The sequence below is a fragment of the Pelodiscus sinensis genome, chromosome 6, assembly GCF_049634645.1.
Source record: "Pelodiscus sinensis isolate JC-2024 chromosome 6, ASM4963464v1, whole genome shotgun sequence".
Lineage (NCBI taxonomy): Eukaryota > Metazoa > Chordata > Testudines > Trionychidae > Pelodiscus > Pelodiscus sinensis.
In genome coordinates this window covers 91565183-91588063 of record NC_134716.1, presented here as the reverse complement: position 1 = coordinate 91588063, position 22881 = coordinate 91565183, and the positions used below count along the sequence as shown (strand labels likewise).

The 22881-nt window shown below is 40.3% G+C and overlaps 1 protein-coding gene across 1 annotated transcript in view; it reads left to right on the top strand.

The window, feature by feature from the left end:
- Positions 1-504: 504 nt before the first annotated feature.
- Positions 505-22881, top strand: part of RNF180 (ring finger protein 180) — a 363816-nt gene continuing 341439 nt past the window's right edge. Inside the window, exons 1-2 of the mRNA XM_075932403.1 lie at positions 505-619; positions 7533-7696. The gene's annotated coding sequence lies outside the window, so the exon portion shown is untranslated. The remainder of the gene's footprint in view (positions 620-7532; positions 7697-22881) is intronic.

Below are 22881 nucleotides of genomic sequence, written 5' to 3'. Positions count from 1 at the left end.
TATGCAAGACAAATATTTCCAACTATGCGTTAGCACTAATATTAAAATCTTTTGAATGAAATAGCATTAACCCATTTCCTACTTGGTGGGAATAGTTTGAGACGCTGACTGTAAAGCTAGGATTGTTGGGTTCCAGATTAAATTTGATCATTTTACTAGTAACATTTCAACTACCAGCCTACAAACTCAGGACACAACCTGATGTTCAGATCCATACTTTGTGTGTTGTTCATCCTCAATTAAGGCATCAGAATTTGATGAACAGTTCTTTAGAGATTTCAAAATAGAGTCCATGTCTCTCATAGCTTTCTTGGCCTTGCCATACTAACAGGGATGATTTGTGAAGTAACATACTTTTTAAGCCAACAGATATGACTCAGAATTCACACAGTGCCAAATACAGTTTCTGTTCCAAGTGATGTTCTAAGTCAGTGTTTCTCAAAGTGATCTGTGGACCCACTCTGAGAAAGCTGCTAAAGTTTGCTTACCTACCCGTGGTTCAGCCTTTGCAGCTGCGGGAAGTGGCATGACCTGGGCTGCTGCTTCCTGCAGCTCCCCTTGATGGCAGACAATGTACTGGAACCAATGGGAGCAGTGAGATTCCAATACTGTGGAGCTGGTAAGTAAACAAACTGGAGTGGGCCATTAGCAACTTTCTCAGAATGGGACTTTGAAAAACACTGTTCTAAGTGAACTTAAGGAGTTCAATCAATTTAGCTTGTCAGAGAGCAAGTTAAGAGGCAATTTGATCATGGTCTGTAAGTACTGACATAGGGAGAGTATAGCATTTGGAGTGCGGGGGTTGAAGTCTCTTTATACTTGTAGACAAAGCATAGCAAGAGCCAATGGCTGGAAGTTTGTTAGAAAAAAATCAGATTGAAATTATCCTAAATTTTAACAATGAAGGTAATTATTGACTGTAATACAAGGGAAGTGATTTATGTAGCATCACTTTTTTTTAATTGAGCCTGAATATCCTTCTAAAAGATATCCTGTAATTCAACCATACATTACTGGACTAGATAGTGTTAAATTACATACTGGGGATGGATAATTCCCTTCACTGCAAGAGTACTGAGTGAAATTCACTGCCCTGTGTTGTTCAGGTGTTCAGAATAGATATATCATAGTTCTTTCTGACCTTAAACTTTGATTCTATGAAACTCTCATTATCTTCAATGGAACTGGGAATTCATCTGAGTAAAATAGTTGCCACACTTATTACATTGTTGCTTTTTATTTTAACCTGACTTTAATTTTGCTTAGGTCACTGAAAATATTTTCTTCATTTCCTAAGGATAATATGCCCAATGTGTATTGTGTTTACCCTTCCTTTCTAACAGATATTGTTAAAGCCTGGAATTGTTCTAAAATGGTGCAATAATGCTTTTCCTGTACAAAGATCAACAAGAATAATCATCATTTTTTATATTATGTTTAAGAAGAACCTTGTAAATTAAAAATCGTATTTGATTTGGTGTTATGTGCCTCTTCTGATTTATCTCAACTAGTTTCCTCTTGATTCTTATCTCTGTAGCCTAATAATCTTTCCATTTTAACTCCTGTGTATTTCCCCTTACTAATTGGCACAAATACTGCATTTATTATGTTTAGTCTCTTGGGACCCGATCCCACTCCCACTAGTAACAAAAGAAAAACTCCCATTCATTTCAGCTGGAGCTGGACCAGGTCCTTACTCTGTTTTCAGACTTATTGTCAAGACTGAATTTTATTTCTAATCATTGGCACATGTCCTTAAGGGACCACACATTTCTACCAGTTCAGTCACATTGTTCCTCAGAATTTGTCTTTGTTTTTGGAACAAACTTCAGCCTTTAATACTGTAATTTCCTTTTTCTTTATTTCCATATATATCATTTACAGGCAGTGTATAATTTACCAGAAGCTAGCAATGGGTGATGATTACTGTTTTGTTCATTCCATCTGGGACACCTGTCATTGACCACTATTCTAAGAGAGGATACTGGGCTAGATGGATCTTTTGTTCTGATCCAGTAGGGCTGTTCTTCCGTTCTTATTAAAAAGAGGAGCCCCTAAAACAACCCTGGACAATCTGTACATCTTTCCATAATAATAAGTAAGGCTCCCTAAATGTCACTGAGGCTGGAGAAGTCACAGACTCCATGACTTTCCACAACCTCCATGACCTCGGCAGCAGCCAGCGTGGCTGACCCCAAGGCCACCCAAGCTGTTAGCCCCAGGACCAGCTGCTCAGATGTTCCAGGAGATCGCCATACAGGAGGCAACAGTCAGACATTTTTATATATTTATTAATTATTTTATTTTGTATATTAGGAACAAAAAAGGACCCCGATTTTGGATAGATTTTTTTTTCCTGGTCAAGAATAAGCCATGGATGTATGTTCGGAAAATACCCAAAGTCAATAGGATACACTATATTTGATTCCTTGATGGACTTATTGAAGACAGTTGACATACAAGTTGAGCACTCTTGCAGCTCAGACAATGCCGCAGTCATGGTGGGAGAAAACTATTCAGCATTCGTGAGGCTGAAGACAATGAATCTTTTCTGTCAATATTGGCTGCCTTTGCCACTTTGCAGATCTGTGCAGCAAGTCTAGATTAAAGGCATTATCAGTTCAGTCAACATGCAGATCTCTGACTATGTTACTTTCCAAGCTGTTCCAAGTAGCAAAGGGCATTTCTGAAGCCAATTACAATATTTACACATATGTTTATGGGGCCTGTTCTCTCTGTGTACAAATGCTGGGAGCAAGATACCTCTTTTGTATAAGGTAAAGAAACATAGAACTCCCTGGGTTCCGAGCACAGGAATCCTTTACTTGTGGTCGTAAAACCACGAGTTAGAAAGACCACCTGCCATTCTCAGGTCACACTATATCATTGTCCTAACATGTCAATAAGCTGTCATATAGAGTCAGAACTTCACAAGAGTGTACACTTAATTGTGTGTGCATTGAGATGCCTAACTTGAATATGAATGTACAGTAGTTATATGACATTGGTCACACAAACATGCACACACTTTTTTTGTGCCCAAGCCATCCTGGAAATCGGGTCTTGAATTACCTTTATAGACTTACTTTTTTCACTACTGCTTAGCAAGTTATCATCATAGAGAAGAAAATGTTTCCTTTTGCTTTGGATGGTTTTTCATCCTTGGTGCCTTCAGTGCTGTGTCTGTGACTTTGACTAACCCAGAAACGATTGTGATAGTAATAGTGTTGGAGTAAGACACCCTTCAGTGATTCAGACAGAGAAAACAGGTGAATTAAGAAGGAGATAGAGGCTTGCAAACAGACACTAGTTTATGGGCAAAATGGGAAAGAAGAGAGCATAGCACGTAAAGGTGTGCAGCAGTGCAGAAGAACCTGACAACCTACTGCATGATTTCTCTATTTACCAATCCTTGGAAACTGACAGTGTTATGCAGGGGCCAGCAAACAAAATAATGCTCATACAAAGAGGCACTGACCTCAGAGTGATGTGTGCAAAGGATTTGCGTAGAACAGGTTTATGAGTTATGCTTTTAAATATAGAGCTTGAAACAGCGTTCTGCCAGGTGGGAAAGAAAAAGGCCAAATTTTGCAATTCCCAGTGCCCAGCTCGCTTCAGGAGTTTCAAGTGAAGGGGGACAAGGCTTGATTTAATGCTTGATATCCACAAGATTTCCTAAAGGCAGCAAAGGATGCCAGTTGCTACTGAAAAATAGGCAGTAACACAAGCAGTTGTGTAAAGTTGCCTGTAGTCTTCCTGTGCTCATCCAGACAGTATGATTCTTACTGCATTGCGTGCTACAGTTTGCCCAGAACAAATGGAAGCTAAAGGCAGATGGGCTACCACTAGTAGGGCTATAGAGAGCCCCAAGATCCTTGTGATAGTGTAGGTTCAGGGAGAATAGGTGCATGTGAAATATGGTAACCCTATTCCAAATGAGTCAGTATGGATTTAGAAGCCTGATGTTAGACACCCAAGCTGTCATTTTCAAAGGTCATGAAGGAGTGAGTCTAAAATACACAAATGTAATGGGGATAGGTGTCTCAGATTTGCAACTGTTGGCCTCAACTACACTGTTGCTAAACTGAAGCCCAAGGAAGGGCTTTTTTTCCTGTTTCACAGCAGGGCTTAAGCTATGTAGGGGCTGAGATCTTTTTTATTATTTATTTTCAGTGTCACTGTTTTAATGTTTAGAAATTATTCAGAAGAATGATTTGCTGACAAATATGCATCTGTTACTCAATAGCTTCAGTGGAAACACCAGCTTAGGGTTTTTTTGGCCAATCTGCCAGCCATCTGTAAGAAACTGAAAACATAGCACGGAAATGACACAGCCTGGGATGAGCTAGGGCCTATCCTGAATGGTACTAAGCACCTTCTGCCCTCAGTCAAGCAAATCTTGAATATGGAATCTGGCCCTGTATCATTCACTACCATATGATTTTTTTCATAAATCTCTGCCGTGCAGTTCTATGCAGAACAAGCAGCTATTTTCCAAACTGCAGGCCATTACAAGAAAAAGGATCTGTAGTTGCATTAAGATCTTCAGGTGCATAACTGCAATAGAATTGCTAAAGTTTTGCTCTGACTGAGTAGCAGTGTTCTCTCCTTTTGGGATTTTTTTTAAGTTTATATTAAAATCCAAAGATACTCATGACAAATTGTAGAACTAAGATAATTACTGAAACCACATATATCTGTACCGTATCACAGCTTTTACAAACTGTTTACTTTATCAGTTCAAGTTGTCATCTTATAACCTAGTAGAATTTGACAAGAGTATAAATGCATTACAAATGTAAACCAGAAACTATGGTTTCCATTAGCAATGAAGATAAATGAGTCATCTGGACCCTAAGTAAGCTTCTCTGAGGAAGAAACAAGGTCTAACATACCCTATAATTGAAAACACTTATCAGGAAAAAAAAATGACCTTTTCATTCTCAGGGCAATAGCCACAGCTGGCATGACTTGGAGTAGCTCTATCTATTCATATCAATAGAATGAATTTAAACCAACTGGAAATCTGGCTCTCTGTTCCTACCTCTGTCACCATATATCAGCCAGACTGACAAGTGGAATGACAGCCTGGTGGAACTTTACTTTCTGTTCCCACTGGCATGCATTTTTTTAGATGGGCCTTTATGTTTGTTTATTTTTTGATGGAAGGCTGCTTTTCAGTGTTCTGTTTAGAAAGTAAAGCTGAAAAGCAAACAACTAACCAACTTTCTCCCACACTAAAAGTTAGAGTGATTGCTAGCCTCCAATAAGCACAGATTATAGAGGTGTTGGCACCACAGGCAGTTCAAATTGGCTTTACTTCCCCCACATTACCCTTTATTAAATAGGCTCTCTCCTTCTCAGTAAGGGAGATCCAGAAATTTGGTATGACCAAGTGGTAACCATGGTGCCTTCTCCACAGCACCATCCTGGGCTGCTATTTTCCCAGTTCATTTTCCCTCCCCACACCCTGTGATCACATTATAGAACTCTGTGGTTCAGAGACCATCTTTTTTTCCTGTGTTTTGTATTGTGCCTATCACAAAGTGGTCCTAAGTACTACACAAATAACAATAATTAATAATAATGGTGGCACTGACCCTCATTGCAAAAAGGTTGGCAGGCTCCTCCAACGCAGCAGTTTTATTCTAAAACAGCTGCAATTTGAATGATTCAGATTTCAGCTTCCCCCTAAAACAATTTCATTCTATGCATATTATTTGCTGGTTCTCTGCTAAAAAAAATATTAGTATCAAAGAAGAAAAAAAGTCAACCCCACCAGCTCACCCCTCTTTTTTGAATCTTAAAATAAAATTCATCAATATATATTTTTAAAATATTTTACTCTCAAAACTTCCCTGCACATCTGAGTTCTGATGTAACTAGAAATTGTAAGTACCAGCCAATTCTGAGATTTCCAGCTCACATTTGGAGGCTGAAGAGATTCATGTCATCTTTTCATGAAGCATTTAAGATTAGGATAATTGTTGAAGCTGTAAGCCTTTAAGGTTACATCCCTCGCTGTTATTCCTTGAGACAATAGGAATTGAATTTTGTCTTTATTTATACCTATGAAACTTCTTTGGAGTTGTGATGGATAGAAGTAGTGCTGGCCAGCACCTGGTGACTAAGGGGTTAAACGCAAGTAGCTAGCAAGGGTGTTGGCCAGGGGGCCAAGAGAACCAATCGAGATAGAGTACTGAAATTAGAGTTGGCTATAGATACCTTGCCTGTTTGCTTTGTGTGAGAGAGTTAAACTAGGAGTTGAAAAACACAGAATGATTTAAACCCAGACAAGACTACTATGCCTCCAAGGACTTTGGGGTATGGAAGTGGACTGAACAAAGAGAAGACTGAGGACTGAACAAAGAGTAAGTAAAGGGGGGGGGGAGTGAATCTAGTCATGCTCTGGGTATTTTTTCTTTATTTTGTGGTTTGGTTTGAACTGTTCTGTGTGAATCTATGCCTCCTTTCCTCATTTACTGTCTAAGCATTGTTCCCAGAGATTTTCTGTTTTAATTTGTTTTCCTTAGCTGTGCTGTAATACCTAGCAAACAAGTATGCTTTATCAAGTATATCTTTTGTTTTTGTTTTTGTTTTGTTTGTTTTTTATTTTTAAAGGTGGTGATTTGATTTGTGTGTCCTGGAAGGTGCAAGAAGTCAATCTGTCTGTCTCTTTCTGCGTGTCTCTGACTGAGAGGTCAGCTACCAGAGACTGCAGTTTGTTTTTCTCTTTTTTTTTTTTTTTCAAACTCTCTTGTGGCAGGGTATGTCTACACTACCCCGCTAGTTCGAACTAGCGGGGTAATGTATGCATACCGCACTTGCTAATGAAGCCCGGGATTTGAATTTCCCGGGCTTCATTAGCATAAGCGGGGAGCCGCCATTTTTAAATCCCCGCTGCTTCGAACCCCGTGTAGCGCGGCTACACGGGGCTCGAACTAGGTAGTTCGGACTAGGGTCCTATTCCGAACTACCGGTACTCCTCGTGAAACGAGGTGTACCGGTAGTTCGGAATAGGCACCCTAGTCCGAACTACCTAGTTCGAGCCCCGTGTAGCCGCGCTACACGGGGTTCGAAGCAGCGGGGATTTAAAAATGGCGGCTCCCCGCTTATGCTAATGAAGCCCGGGAAATTCAAATCCCGGGCTTCATTAGCAAGTGCGGTATGCATACATTACCCTCCTAGTTCGAACTAGGAGGGTAGTGTAGACATACCCGCAGAGAGGCTTGGGATACCCTGGGGAAGGAGGTCCAAATGCTTTCTTCCTGGATTCAAGAAGAAAGGGGTTTGTTTCACTTGGTGGTGGCAACTTTTTTTTGTTTATTTCTCAGAGCCTGTGAATCTGTGACTCTGGGGGGGTGGGGAGGGTTGTAAACAGAGCCTGAGGAGGCAAGGATTTTATGCTCTTTGTGGGCCCCCAACTTCTGCACTCAGAACGTTCACACCAGTATTTCCATGTATAGGTAGCAAAAGTGAATCCAAAATGAACATATTCTCAAGCATCAGTTTTCCTTCTTGTAAAACAACAGATTCTGGAATGACTATGTCACAAAGGAGATGCTGAGGCCTCTGGCATGAGGAAGGAGCTGCAGACCAGAGGAAGATTTGAAGTGACAGCATGGAAACCGTGAATGGGGGTGTCCACCACGAGAGCTACTCCCCAGAATGAACAAGAGGCGGCATCAGACCAGTGGTAAGTGAGGCCCCTCATGAGAATGACACTGAAGAAAATGAGTTTGTGTTGCTCATTTATAGCCAGTCCAATATTATCATCTACACATAGGTTGCTCTGAAGGTAGGCACTGTGTCACTTCAAAACAAGATTAAACATGCAATTTGTGTTCCTGGTATTTTGGGTCTACAGGGCAGCACAATCACATATATCATAGCCCAGTGTCTGTGAGTCTGTAACACTGATGTACACGGCCGTGCCCCCTGGCTGTGTATGTCAGTGCCCCGCCCCCCCCTTCCCCTTCCGCTGCGCCACTCAGCAAGCTCATGGATGGGGAGCGCAGACCCCAAACAGACACTTGTCACCACTTGCTCCCCCACCAGGGCCCAGCTGAGGGGCACAGCACTCAGCGCCATGGCGGATGGGGAAGAAGGGGGTGATGTACATTGCCACGCCCCTGACCATGTATGTCAGCACCCTGCCCCACTTCCCCTCCGGCCGGGGCCCAGCTGAGCGGCACAGCGTCAGCGCCGCTCAGCTGGGCCCCGGCGGGGGAGCAAGTGGCTGTAAGCGGCTGTTTGGGGTCCGCGGGGGCGGCCGCTTGCCGCCACTTGCTCCCTCGCCACGGCTCATTAGCTCTGGGCTAATGAAAGCATAAACATTTTTTTGCAGAGGTTTCTCTTCACTGGTTTGCTGTTATAGGTTATTGTAAAAAAAGTATAGATATTTTCTGCATTTTACAAACAGTATGTTTTTAGGCCCAATTTATTAAAACAAGTCTGATTCTGCAAAAATTCCTAACTCTGAGTAGACCCATGGAAAAAATATACCGCTGGGCCCATGTGTGGGTCTCTGAATCACATATGTCTTCCACAGGGTGATGTATTTGTTCAAGAACTATAAAACAATTTTAAAGTGAACTTGAAGGTATACAGAAAATTCATTTCAGCTCTGATTTCAGTAAAAAAAAAATCAAAATAATCCTTTTCATTTGACTTTAACTAATATTACCCATTTGACAGTCAACTCTTAATTTTCTTTTTAGATAAATCTAGTGTAATCAAGTTACTGAACACCCAAGTATGAAGGGAAAATAAATTTCCCCAGCAAAGAAATAGTTTGGAAACAGTTTTAGTCTGTGACCAGTGTGTTCTTCAGAAAGGCCTGATTCTCCATTGATCTTCAACATGTCGTTATTTGCACTAGAATAAATATGTAAAAAGCTGCCATGTCAGAATGGTAGCATTGTATCCTCACTAGGTACCAGGGTGAATTACCACAAATAGTGCTTTGTAATTTAGAATCAGGCCCTAAAGATAAATTCTGAAGAGTAAAATGAAGAAACACTTGCATTAGATAATAATCAAACCAGTGACTGAAATATGGCCAAATGCTGAGCTCTTTAGTTTTCAGACTGTCCTTACTTGGCAACCAGTAAGAACTGTTGTAGTTTCCTGGACAAGGACTAGGTAGAAACTGAGTAAGGATTACAGGAGTTGGCCCAGAATGTCCTAATATACTAAGCACTTCTGATTCCAGCAGGATAGTGTTGGTCAAACTCGGGGGAGCTGGAGAGAAGCTCCAGCCTGATACATTCCAGGCTGTAGGCCTTGATAAAAGGGCTGAGAAGGAGCAAGGGCCTTAGACAAGTGGCTCAGGGAATGGGAGCAGTCCAGGAGAGAGGAAGATGGCAGCAAGAGACTGCTACCATCAGAGGGTTTCTGGGTTGGGACTCAGAGTAATGGATGGACTTGCTCCCTCTTGGACTTTACCTTGCCACCACAGAGCATAGCCTTTACAGACTGCAGCTTGCCCCTGAGACCAGGAGCTAGCCTGTGGGGCTGCAGTTGGCCACCCGGGGTGGGTGGGGGTGTGTGTGGGGTGTGTGTGTGTGTGTGTGTGTGTCCCTGTCCTGAGGACTGCTGACTTTCTGCCGCCGCCCCCCCCCCCCCCCCCCCGGCAGAAGAATAGAGCGATGGGCACTGCTGGAAGGCCATGTTCTGAAGTGAACATGGCAGATGAAGGGAATGATGTGAGTCCAGAGCCCAAAGGTGGAGACAAGGAGACACCAAACCTTTGGTGCGCTCAAAGGATAGAATGAATTCCTAGCGTGACAAGCAGGAGGCACCATGGCAGTGAGCTGACCCCATTACAGGCCCTTTAGATCCAATTTTGCCCTTCTGAAGCACATGGGAGCAGAATCATGACTCTGTTTAGATCAATGTGTTAACTGTTTTCTCACAGCTGTGAGTTAATTATGGAATCTCACTCAGGCTATGTCTAGACTGCAGGCTTCTTTTGGAAGAAACTTGTTTCAGAAGAGTTCTTCCGAAAGAGCATCCACACTCCAAAAATGCATCAAAAAAGTGATCTGCTCTTTCAAAAGAGTGTCCAGACTGAATGGATGCTCTCTCACATGGAAGCTGTGATTGATATGGATGGAATGGCCACCAAAGCACCTGTGATTTTTCCTCTTTCCTCTTTTTCCAAAAGAACTCTCTTCCTCCTCAACACACTCCTTTTTGCGAAAGAGCAAAAAGGCTTCTTCCTCATAGAATGAGGATTACCAATGCCAGAAAAACCTCTCTGTTCTTTCGATTTTTTTTTTTTTTTTTTTTTCTTTCTTGTGGAAGAATGCAATCACAGTGTGGATGTTCCTCAAGTTATTATCTCAATAATATGATTTTAACCTAGCTTTTAAAATCTTCTATGTGGCAGGGTATTTGTTTTAACAAAATGTTAGTTGTGATATTGCTTAAGCTTTCTCTTAGTTGTGATATTGCTTAAGCTTTCTCTTAGGACAAATATAATTTAATTTATAGACTGAAAAAAATAAGTGCGACTATGTGACTACAAAAAGGTGCATTAATTTAAACAAACGTCTTCATTGTACTAACCTTGAGTTGTCAGAAAAGTGATACCTAAAATATTTTAATGGGGTATATTCAGAATATATTATTCCTTAACTATTTACTGATATTTAAGTACATCTGCAACTGGATGTGGCAGCAGGCAACAGTATTAGCACAGCTGGAAAGTCATTACTCTTGTTAAAATAAGTCCTAATGTAGGCAGTCTACTGGTGACATCCTGCCACAGTCTTGAGGGGGTTCTGATCTTGCTTACATCTGTGGCTGTCTTGTCTGTGTGGTGTTCCCCCCCCCCCCCCAGGGTTTTTAGGTTTTCTAGGTTAAAGCAGCTTAACATGAGTTCCTGTCTCACGGTCAGTCTGGGAGCACCAGTATGAATCTATTAAAAGCATTCCTGTACTAAGCTCCAGAAACTGCCTTTTAATCCAAATACGGGGGAGGGGAGATTGGGGGGACTGGGCTTATGGATTACATTCTGCAGGCAGATAGCTCGTGTGTAAAAGTTTAAGAGGCAAAAGGGTGTGAGCAGTTTGAATCATGTCACTTGGGTAATGGAAGAAGCTAGAAATTTACAGGCAGTGAGAAGTGTAATTGACAAAAAAGGGCAAATAAGTGCATGAAATTGTGTATCTTCTGAAGGCCCAATTCCTACATAAAACTTAAATGTGACTGAGATAACAAGGCAAATTAAGTACAGCTTCTGTTACACGCCATTTCCTGTGTCAGTTTTACTCTTCCTTGCAGCATAAGTCTACCTTTGCTGAAAGCCTTACATGGAATAAAAAACGAACACTGTTGTATCTCAGTTCAGAGCAGAGATTATTTTTTCCTCTGTATTTGGCATTGGTGCCACAACTACCGGAATATGCATCCGGTTCTCGTGTCTACAATTTAGGAAGGATATTATTAAATTGAAGGGGGTTCCAAGAAGAGCCAGACAAATGTTAAGTTTAAAAACATTGCATAGTGATAAACTTAAAGAGCTCAATCTAATCTTCTTCGTTATGATAAATAGGGAGCAACTTCATTAGTCTATAAATACCTGCATGGGAAGTGAGCCTTTCAGTCAGGCAGAGAAAACTACACCATGATTCAATGGCTGGAAGTTGAAGTTAGACCTACTTAGGCTAGAAATTAAGTATATATTTTTTTCATAATGAGAATTAATCACGAGAACAACGTGTCAATAGTTGTGATTGTCACTGCATCGCCTCTCATTTTTAAATCAAGACTGGATGTTTTGCTGGAAGTTATATTCTAGCAATTACTTTGGGGCTTCTCTATGATCTGTTACAATGGAGATCAGACTAAAATCTAGATGATCATAATGGTCCTTTCTGGCCTTGGAATCTAATCTATTCAAAACACAAAAGTAGTCAGATGCTTTGACAACTAACATTTCTAACTGTACTTTAAAGTTAAAACTCTGTCCCTATTGAAGTCAATGGGAGATCTGCCACTGACTTCAGTCGGGGTCACAGTTTCATCTTGTATACCCGTAAGCAATTCTGTAAGAAAAAAGCTAGTGTGTACAAACAACATCTGCTACAGTATGTTTACACGGCGATATAAGCCCAAGTTTAGTGGCACTCAAGTCAAGTGACCCTGAGAGAAAATTCCTAATAGTTATGAGCAGTTGCTGAAGCCCTGGATTTTCTAACAGTGACTCATTCTGGGATTGCAGCACACAAACGCAAACAAAATCAGCCATACCCTAGACTTCTTAGCACCCTCCTGAAATATGGCCACTTTAGTCCCTTGACTATGGTGCACAGTGAGGAAACTTGACTGTATGCCTGCAAATTATAGGGATTTTGAACAGTCTATCCACACATCCTGCTGAGCACTCATTTTTGGTCTGTGTGCTCCCAGCCACTGAAGACTGCAGCATGGAGGGAGGTGCCTATTGAAAAATTTCTCTTACTTATGCTTTCAGTGCCACAATATCCAATAGTGTCTCATGGAAATTCTGCCTTTGTTTTTTGATCCCACCAAAGGCACCTGCCAGAGTTTATAATGGAACATGTATGACAGACAGGAGCAGCCCTAGAATAGCTACCGGTAACTGGTGCCCTAGGCAAACCACGCAGTCGGCACCCCTGCCTCCAAACCCCTCAACGTGCGTTTAAACTTAGTGCCCTACGCGACCACCTAGCGCACATCTATGGACGGGCCTCCCCGATGACAGATGCAGCAAAACCACCCTGGCAGATGCTGCTTGACACCTGATACAGCCACTGATGTACACTAGCTCTACTTCTGCAGGGCCAAAAGCACAGAATGATGGGATCATATTGTCAGGCAGACTGAGGGTAATCACCATGAAAAAAGCAACATCTCCGGATCTTTGTGATGAGCTTGCCCTGGTTCTCCAGCATAAGAATACATGAATGAGAGTGCCCCTTCTGGTGTAGAAATCGATTGCTATAACCACTAGAAACTGGCTACCCCGACTGCTACTGGGCTGTTCTCTAGCAGTTTGGTGTTTGGCAAAGCAACTATGGTTAAAATGGTGGTGATTTTTGAGACAATACAATGTGCAGTATGCCCTTAGGCAGTCCATTGATGGGACTCGTGCCATAGTTTGCCCTCCTCAAAGAGCACATAAACTTACAAAGGGCACCCTCATACAGCTTTGGTTACCACTGGCAGAGTGACCCAACATGCTTGATCTGCTTCAATCCTCTTTCTTATGAAAGAATGGCCACTTGACAGGTGATTGCCCTTCAGTTTTGACACCTGTACCAGGCGTCAGCTTGTCCTTGGTCTTTGGAAAACTGATTTAGCCAGATTTGTTTGGTAAACTCATTTCAGACCTAATTTCAGCTTATGTTCATAACTTTCCATACAATGTTGCTATGTTACTATTATTGACCAGCAGGTTATTAGTTTTCAAATTATATCTCACAAGCATATTTTATTATTACAATGGTATGTAGGAGATGAAAGTGTGACCAAATGGATGCATACAGTCTCATTCCGGGAGACCCCACATGCTCTCTTTTGCCTTAGCCTATGAAACCATATCCTGATTTAAGAGGTCCTGAAAAGAGGTGGTTTAATTACACTCTCTCAGCAGGTGTAGAATGATTGCTGATAGTGCTTTTGGCAGGCATCTCCAATAAGATTTTGATGGATCATTTCAGATCCATCAATGCCATCTGTATCACTGAGGCTTGATTTGCTCTTTGTGATGTCAGAGTGCTCCATTTCCCCCCCCCCCCCGTATGAACCTATGACATCCAAGGGCTGCTGAATTGCTACACTCAGCCAGAAAGTACACTCACACAGCAGTTGTCAGGGATGCTTCATGCTCCCCACATTATGGACTTGCATAGCCATTGGAAGCAGGGAAATGTACTTGTGGGAGGGGGCTGATATAATTGTGGGAGAATAGTTCAGTTCATGGTGGGAGTGTGGGTCACGGGAATTAATTGCCATGCAGTGTATTTGTGTGTGACATGACCTATTATAAGGTGAGGGAGTATTTACAATATGGATTGATGTAAGTAATTGAAGAAAATATTGACATAGATTACTATTTAGGAATAGTATTTTCGTAGTCATTCTTAATTTTTCCTGATCATGTTTATCTTTATTGCTGTAAGTTCACATTGCTAGCATAGAATCACCTCATACAATCAACTTTGAAATAAAAAATAATTACTTAGTAAACAGGTTTATAAGTAGAAAATGTCACTTCAGTTACAATTAGTAAGAGTCTTACAGGGGAGATATAAGGTTCATTAACAATTGCACATGGTGAAACCAAACAATGTACAAGACAGACTCCTTGCTGATGCATGTCCCCTGGCCTATTCTTCTCTCTCTCTCTTCCTCCCCCCCCCCCCCCCCCCGCCATTTCCTATGAAGTTGGCATTGGGTAAGGAGGCCAGTATAGAGGACTGCATGGGACAAGGTTGTCCTACCTACCTGCTCCTGGATCCTGATTGCACAGACCATCCATCCATTTCCCCCCGTGTCCAGGTGGCTTGTTGCACCAATAAGTGATTACAGAGCAGCATATTTACAGGCACAGCAATGTACGCTTATTATTTTTATTAAACAGAAAATTCACTTTCAAGGTGTATACTATTTGCATTTCCTGACTGCTATTTTTGAACTGTTTGGAAGGGTCAAAGTGGAAGGGCCAAGCCACTGGGATATATTCCACCATTAATGGCTACACCCTGCTCACAGGGGCTTCTCGTAACTTTTTTGCAGTTGCTCATAGAATGGAAATCTCTCCTACTCCTGTATTAATAAGAATTGAAATGGAGCCAGAAATGTACTGAACTGGGGGGAAGTTATTTCCCTTCTACTCTTGCTGCTCTTCCACAGGGGAAGCATCAAAAATCTCTCCCACGTGCAGGCTCTGGGTCTGGCTTCAGCAACAAAGCGACTTCGGTGTCCAAATTTTGTGCCTGCTGCTGGTCCGTTCCCAAATGGATTCTGGCGTCATTGGGTTGCCATCCCAGCTAACCATATCATCATGCACCATCACTAATTCTGCCTGCTGCACGATGTCCAGCAGGAACAGGAGTGGAGTCTTGCAGGAATCAGTCCTAGGGCTGGTTCTGTTCAATATCTTTGTGAATGATTTATAATGGCATAAAGTACGCTTATAAAGTTTGTGGTTGATACCAAGCAGGGTGGGATTGCAAGTATAAGCAAGACACAAAGTAATCCACTCTAGCTGAAGCCTTATCAGTGTAGAATAGAGTATTGTGTACTGTTCTTGGCACAACATTTCAGGAAAGATGTGGACAAATTTCAGAAAGTCATAGGAGAACAACAAAAATGATTCAAGGTCTAGAGCCTGACCTGTGAGGAAAGGTTGCTGGTTTTTTAAGGTTCTGTTTAGAGTTGAAGAAAGGCAATAGTTTTCAAATACATAAAAGGAAGAGGGTGAAAAAATTGTCTCATTTGGATCTAAGGATAGAACAAGAGGCATTGGACTTAAATTGTAGTAAGGCTATTTCAAGTTAAACATTGGCAAAAACTTCCTGTCAGAGTTGCCAAGAGAGACTGTAGAATCTCTGTTACTGAGGTCCTTAAGAACGTGTTTGGGGAAATGACTAGATCATTCCTGATGGGTATTATATCATCTTGCCGGGGGACTGCACTAGATGACCTAGTGAGATCCCTTCAATGATTCTAACGTGACAATGAACACTTCCAGCTTTCACAACAGAAATTATTTTATTGTGATACAAATTACCTAATGTGAGTTCAAATGGTTCTGTAGTAGTTTGGACTTTGAATTCAGTGGAACTGGGATTTGGCCCTGTGTATTAAACAGAAGTGCTCATGGGACTGATCAAAGCCTATTGAAAACAATGATAACATTTCCATTGACTTGAGTTGATTTACACTCCAGTCAATGTGTAATTGGTCAAAATTGATATTCCAGAGATAATTGGTGTTTTAACACTGTTTAATTTCAGAAAGAACTGCACAAAAATGAGGAAGTTTTCTGAAAAGAAATTTAAAGGTAACAGTGAAATCTGAAACTGCATGAAAGTTTTTTAAAGCACACCTTAGTGTGTATATATATTCTGGCAAGTGACATGTAAAAGTATAATTCAGAAGGTCAAAAAAGAATTTGAAGAATAGTTAGCCAAAGTTTCAAAAATCAATAACAAAAAATACATCAGATGCAAGAAGACTGCTAAACAACCAGTGAGGCCACTGGATGATTGAGATGCTAAAGGAGCATTGGCCTTCATGGCTAAGGCGATCAGGGAGATTCTCAAACACGAGCCATTCTTTATAGACAACAAATATGAGGAACTTACTTGTATTGAGGATGTTTGGAACAAATTGATAAACCAACAATAACAAGTCACTAAGATCAGATGGCATTGACCCAAGAGTTCTGAAGGAACTGAAATGTGAGACTACAATTAGTAGCTCTGCAGTTTATCACCTATCATTTAAAACAGCTTCTGAAACAAATGACTGGAAGATAGCTAATGTGACACCAGTTTTTTTAAAAAGGGCTCTCAAGGTGATCCTGGGAATTGCAAAGCGGTTAGCCTGACTTCAGTACGTGGCAAACCCATGGAAAATATAAAGAAGAATGCTGTTGTCAGATGTATAGCTGAACATAATTTATTGGGGAAAAAGTCAAGATGGGTTTTGTAAAAGGAAATCCTGCCTCACCAATCTATTAGAATTCTTTGAGGGCATCAACAAGCATGTGAACAAGAGGGATCCAGTGGATATTGTGTACTTGGATATTCAGAAAGTCTCTGACATGGTTCTTCACTAAAGGTTCATAAGCAAAATAAGCTGCCATGGGATGAGAGAGAGAGAAGGTACTCCCATGGACTGGAAACTGGTTAAAGACTAGGAAACAAAGAGTAGGTCTAAATGGTCAGTTTTCAGAATGGAGAGAGCTAAATAGTGGTGTCCCCCAGGAGTCTGTTCCTGGACCAGGACCATTCAACATATTAATAAATGATCTGGAAAATAGGGTAAACAATAAGGTGGCAAAATTTGCAGATGTAACAACTACTCAAGATAGTTAAGTCCCAGACAGACAGCAAGGCACTACAAAAGGATCTCTCAAAACTGGATGAGTGGGCAACAAAATGGTAGATGAAATTAAATATTAAGTGCAAAGTTATGCACATTGGAAAACATAATCCCAACTCTACGTATAAACTGATGCGGTCTAAATAAGCTGTTACAACTCAGACATCTTGGATCATTGTGGATACTTTTCTGAAAACATCAATGCAATGTGCAGTCACAATCAAAAAACCAGCTAGAATGATGGGAATTATTAAGAACTGAAAGCTTCAGGGGATAGCCGAATTAGTCTGTTACAGGAAAAAACAACAACAAATGGTCTGGTAGCACTTTATAGACTAACAAAACACGTAGATGGTATCATGAGCTTTCGTGGACACCACCCACTTCTTCAGATGACCAGTCTGAAGAAGTGGGTTGTACCCACGAAAGCTCATGATACCATCTACATGTTTTGTTAGTCTATAAAGTGCTACCAGACTATTAAGAAATGGGTAGATAGAAGCAATATGATGTTTTCTATATAAATTCATGGTACAGCCACATCTTGAATACAGCATGCAGATATGGTGACCCCATCTCAAAAAATACATAATGGTATTGGAAAAGTTTCAGAAAAGGGCAACAAAAATGATTAGTAGTATGGAACAGATTTTGTATTATGAGAGATTAATAAGACTGGGATTTTTCATCTTGGAAAAAGATGAGTAAGGGGGATATAATTGAGGCCTATAAAATCATGACTGGTTGAGAGAAAGTAGATAAAGTGCTATTTACTTTCTGTCATAAAACAAGAACTAGGGGTTACCAAATGAAATTAATAGATTTAAAACAAAAGGAAATACTTCACACAAGGCATAGTCAATCTATGGCATGTCTTGTCAGAGGATATTGTGAAGGCAAAGACTTTAACAGGGTTAAAAATAACAAGAGAAATTCATGGAGGGATAGGAGCAATCAACTGATATTAGCCAAGATGGGCAGGAATGGTGTCCTTAGTCTCTGTTGCTCAGGGCTGGAAGTAGGTGAAAAGGGAGGTATCACTTGGCTCTGTCTACATCTCTGGTTTTGCAGTCAGTGAGTATGCAAATGAGGCATGGATTAGCATATTGCTGTGCCTCATTTGCATAATTTAGGCACATCGTTTTTGAGGAAAAAAGTGTGAATGTTTTCTTTTTGCGCAAAAACCCCTTTTCCTGCCAGACTGGTAAACCTCTTTTTTTCGGGGGCATAAGGATCTGGAGGGAAAAGGGGTTTTTAAGCAAAAAGAAAATGTCCACACTTTTTTTCCCGCAAAAAGACGTGTGTAAATGAAGTGCAGCAATATGCTAATCTGCACCTCATTTGCATGCTCACTGCTAGCAAAACCGGCAGTGTAGACATAGCCTTACTGATCACCTGGTCTTGCCATTTTCTTGGGGACATCTGGCACTGGCTACTGTCAACAGACAGGATACTGGGCTAGATGGGCCTTTGGGCTAACTCAGTATGACCATTCTTATGTTCTTTACTTTGGCTATACTACCTTCTCTATTTTTTAAGTTCCTTTTTTTTTTCCCCCTTGTTCTAAACCCTATAAAAACTCCAAAACGTAATTTTGTTCTTATAAATTTTTCCCACTGGCCACCCCTTAAAACTATGTTAAGCCTTTAATCTTCTAATTCCCTTAATTAAGTTTAGAGTAGTTTAAATTGTTATAAACATCTTCTGGGGATTATACATTTTAATTGCAGTTATGATGAATATTTAATGTATATAGTTGGATAATCAGGAAGAAAAATTATAACCACAAATACACTAAAATCCCCAATAAAAATGGAAACTATAGAAAGGGTGTTAAGGAATTAGAAATGACAATTGAAAGTGGACAAGTAGTAAATATTGAGAGTTAAAAATCTAAACAAGATAATATAGTTTAAAAGATAATAGCCTTTAAACTTTATGGAAGTTTGTGCTATAGATGATGGGCCTGATTCTGATCTTATTTACTTCACTTTATGGCCTTAAGTGGATTAACTTCTCATCCTAACAAGAATCAGAAGACAGAGGTGAGGTGTATAAAAGCTTCAGCTATCATGCGTCCCCAAATTTAAATGCATATTCTATGTGATAAACAGCAGTTCTTTCCAAGTACTGTGATCTCATGCCAGCTCTGATAAAATCCATGATCCAGTCCTGCAATTAGTTGCACAGTGAGGCTTCACTGTGGTGTTGAGTCTACCCATGTGGAATTGGAGACTCTGAAATATTTTTTCTTTATAAACTACTCAGTAAAGAAGGAAAGGAAGGTACTAACTCCAAAATCTTAAAATTCAGTGCTGAGAGAGACATGTTATGCCCTGATCAGGAGAGGTACTGAAGGGAAGATCATCCAAAAACAGCATTGATTTGGAATTCCTCACTTTTGGGTGTCCAAACAGAGACACTTTATAAGAAACTGATTTCAGAACGTACTGAAAAACAAATTCCTGAAAGTTGCTCTCCAGCACAAGCTGAGCCCACAAAGTCAGTCAATACAAAAGATCCTGCAGGCAGGCAGGGAGTTTTCATATAGTGGGACCTATTCTTTGCCCTGTTCACCATTTGTACTTTTCCCAGAGTGGAGGAGTCCTCAACAAAGCCTGTCTAGCCAGTTCCTTTATCACCCTCCTTGCTCCTATGTTTCAGGTGGGGAAGAGGAGAGACCGGAGTATTCTGTGATCAGTGAACAGATAGCCCTTTGGTGCTTATTGCCTGTGGCCACGGTTCAGACTCAAAAGCCAAAGGCTTTGGGTGAAATCCTGGCTTCACTGAAGCAGAATACTGAAATTCCCACTGATTTCATTGGGGACAGGGTTTCATCCTTTATGTATAGTGAATGATGTATAGATTACATGATGATTGTGTGGTCAGATTTTGATTTTCATTCCGTATCTATTAAGAGATGCACCAGAGGCATATGTGCTAACAGTGGGGGACTTAAAAGGCTGAATAACTTTATCATTTAACTAACTGAGGTTAAGAAGAATTTTTCACCTGCCTACTCTACAGCATTATCTAACTAGCTATGATACTGCACACATTTGTTTGTTTTACCTCCCTCTGAAACATCAGGTATTACAGTGCAGTAATACCTTGACTTACAGATCACTGATCTCCGGTATAAAGGCAAATCATGGATTGCTTTCAAAACTGAGACAATAGACAATCAGTATGGAGTATTCTGTTTGGAAGTCATAAGTGGGGAGTTAAAGAAGAAAGAATAAACTCCAAGGAATCACTTTAAATTTAAATGGACTATAAAGTATATAGTATATGAAATATTTGAAAATTAATATCCCAGTTTAATAAGGTCCTTGATGGTCCTCTCACTTTTAAGCAAATTAACAAGAGTAATGACAAAATAGTGAACACTTATTTACTGGGTTGGAAGAATGACAATCATTCAAATTAATGAGATGCTGAATTTTCAATAATAATAATAACTTCGCATAACAAAGGACTGACTGGAGAGAAGAGTAATAGCAAAAGCCTCTGAATGAATAATCCTGTATCTCACATCACCAGTCCTATCTATCCAGATGCACTCTGCATGCACATACTCCCCCTTTGTGTGTTCAGTTCAAATACCTTGCATTGCAAAACATTGAGACTATGGGCTTTGAATGAAAAGCACTAGACTTTACTAGTGGTATTTCTTGCCTCTAAATACCACTTTTGCAAATTTTGCAGAGGCTTGACCATAAAAAGGAGAATTGCCTAATTTAAATAAATATATAATCCCACACATTATGAGTAGATTATCTAAGATAGGAAGAATTGAATATGTGTGACCCTACTGCTAACACAGGGGTTCTGGAATACTTGTCTCTTTCTGTAAGATACTCTTATCACTTTTGACTGGTCCATGAAATTTTTTATCCCTTCCTCTAGCTCAGTGCTGTACAGACTAACTCTGTAATGCCTCTCATTTTATTTGTATGTTAACCAGTAGACAAAATCTGCAAGATTTTGCTACTTCCTCTATATCTCTGTCCATATAAGGAAATAATACTTTTTCCCACAATCATAACTTAAGCTTCATTCTGCACAGATGACTGTAGTATGCTACAACCAATATATTTTTAGGACACCTTATGAATACATGAAACATTTTTATATGCACATGCTATAAAATTCTCTAACTCTCCTTTTGTATATTTAAAATTCGATATTAAATTAAACAATCCTTCTCTTTTTGGGTCCAATCCTCCTCTCTGGTAGGAGATTGTCGTTGATTTCACTAGGAGCAGGCCTCAGTTGCCTATTAAATCCGCTCTAAATGTTGAGGTGTATTCTGCCACTCTTGCTCTCACTGAACAGTGCCTTAGGACCTGATTCAAACCCAGTTGAAGGAAGTGTGTTCAGGCCTTTTCTCTATAAATAGACCTGTTATGCTTGTAAGAAGCACATGAGACCTTTTTTTAGGGAAAAAGGTAATGTGCTGCATTTATATAGAATACAATATAAAAACATATATATTCATTCACACTCACACACACACCAGTTCTGCTGATGTTCTAACAGTTTGTGAGCATGGACCAACCTAATAGCCAGTTAGATTGGACCCACGTGAGGGAGCCAGGTTCTGTTAGTCCCAGATCTGAGGCTGCTGTTTGGCAGGATAAACACAAAGTTCCATGCAAGACTCCCTATCTTTTATAAGAATCCCCCCTCATGCAAATTTAGGGATTTTGTTGCATCAGGTTTTAATCAGTCACTGCAACATGTTTATCTGGAGAGTGTTTTCATTATTAGCTTCAGTCTGCTGATGAATTTTCTAGGTGTTGCCTCTCCCTGGGCACATTTGGTAGTTGTTGGTGCTCCTGAGTCTCTGGCCCCTCCTCTGGCCATCTGGATGCTAAGGTGACCTTCAGGCTTATCTCTGTTTAAACACTCATAGTCCTGACTCGCACAAACAAGAATTACATAGTTGCTTTTGTAAAGGCAGGCTTAGTACAAAACATTCCAAGATTAAAGGAACTATTACAATGTTTTTCATAATACAAAAACATTCTTATACTCTTAAATTAAAGAAAAGAGTCGTCCTAAGTAAGGGTCATCAGAGTGAATTTTGGAACCCTTTTGGTTTGTTCCTGGTCTGTTCCTGCTTTAAGTAATAGCGTTCAGAGATGCCATTACATGTTCTAAGTAAGAATAGTAGAATTTGCCCCATGGAGCTCCTTGGCCCAGCATTTATGTCAATGTTGAGATAAGCTATTCCCTCATCATGGAAAGACTAGTTGTTACAGTGCATAGTGAATGTCTACAAAAATTTGCAACAGTACTATCTTTTCTATAAGTTTGTATACTATTGAATATCATACTCTTGACACTTTAGTCCCTGTCTTTCTGTTCCTGTTGACTGTTTCCTTTTGGCCTTCCAAATCAAGAAGCAATAGCCTGACAGTTTATAAGTACAAAGAAATAAATTCCCTTGAGGAAAAGCTTTCAAAGACAGCCTGTACTACTTTAACTCATTGTCATTATTTCTCCTCCCTCTAATATTTATGTAGGAACTAGCATTTGGTGCTTGGTATTGCTTGTTTTCTTCCTTAAGATTACTCCTCGCCTATCTGGCATTTACTCTATTTATTGTTTCTGCTGGAGGGTCAAAATAAGACACAGTTGCAGATTCACCTAGCTGACATGTTCTGAAATGCCTCTCACATTCTCAGTCTGCAGAAATTCTGTGTCTTTTTAGTTATATTTCTCTAAGGTGTACATAGAAGAATAGTTCTTAATAAATCTTTCTCACTATGTCATCCTGCCCAGAAATTA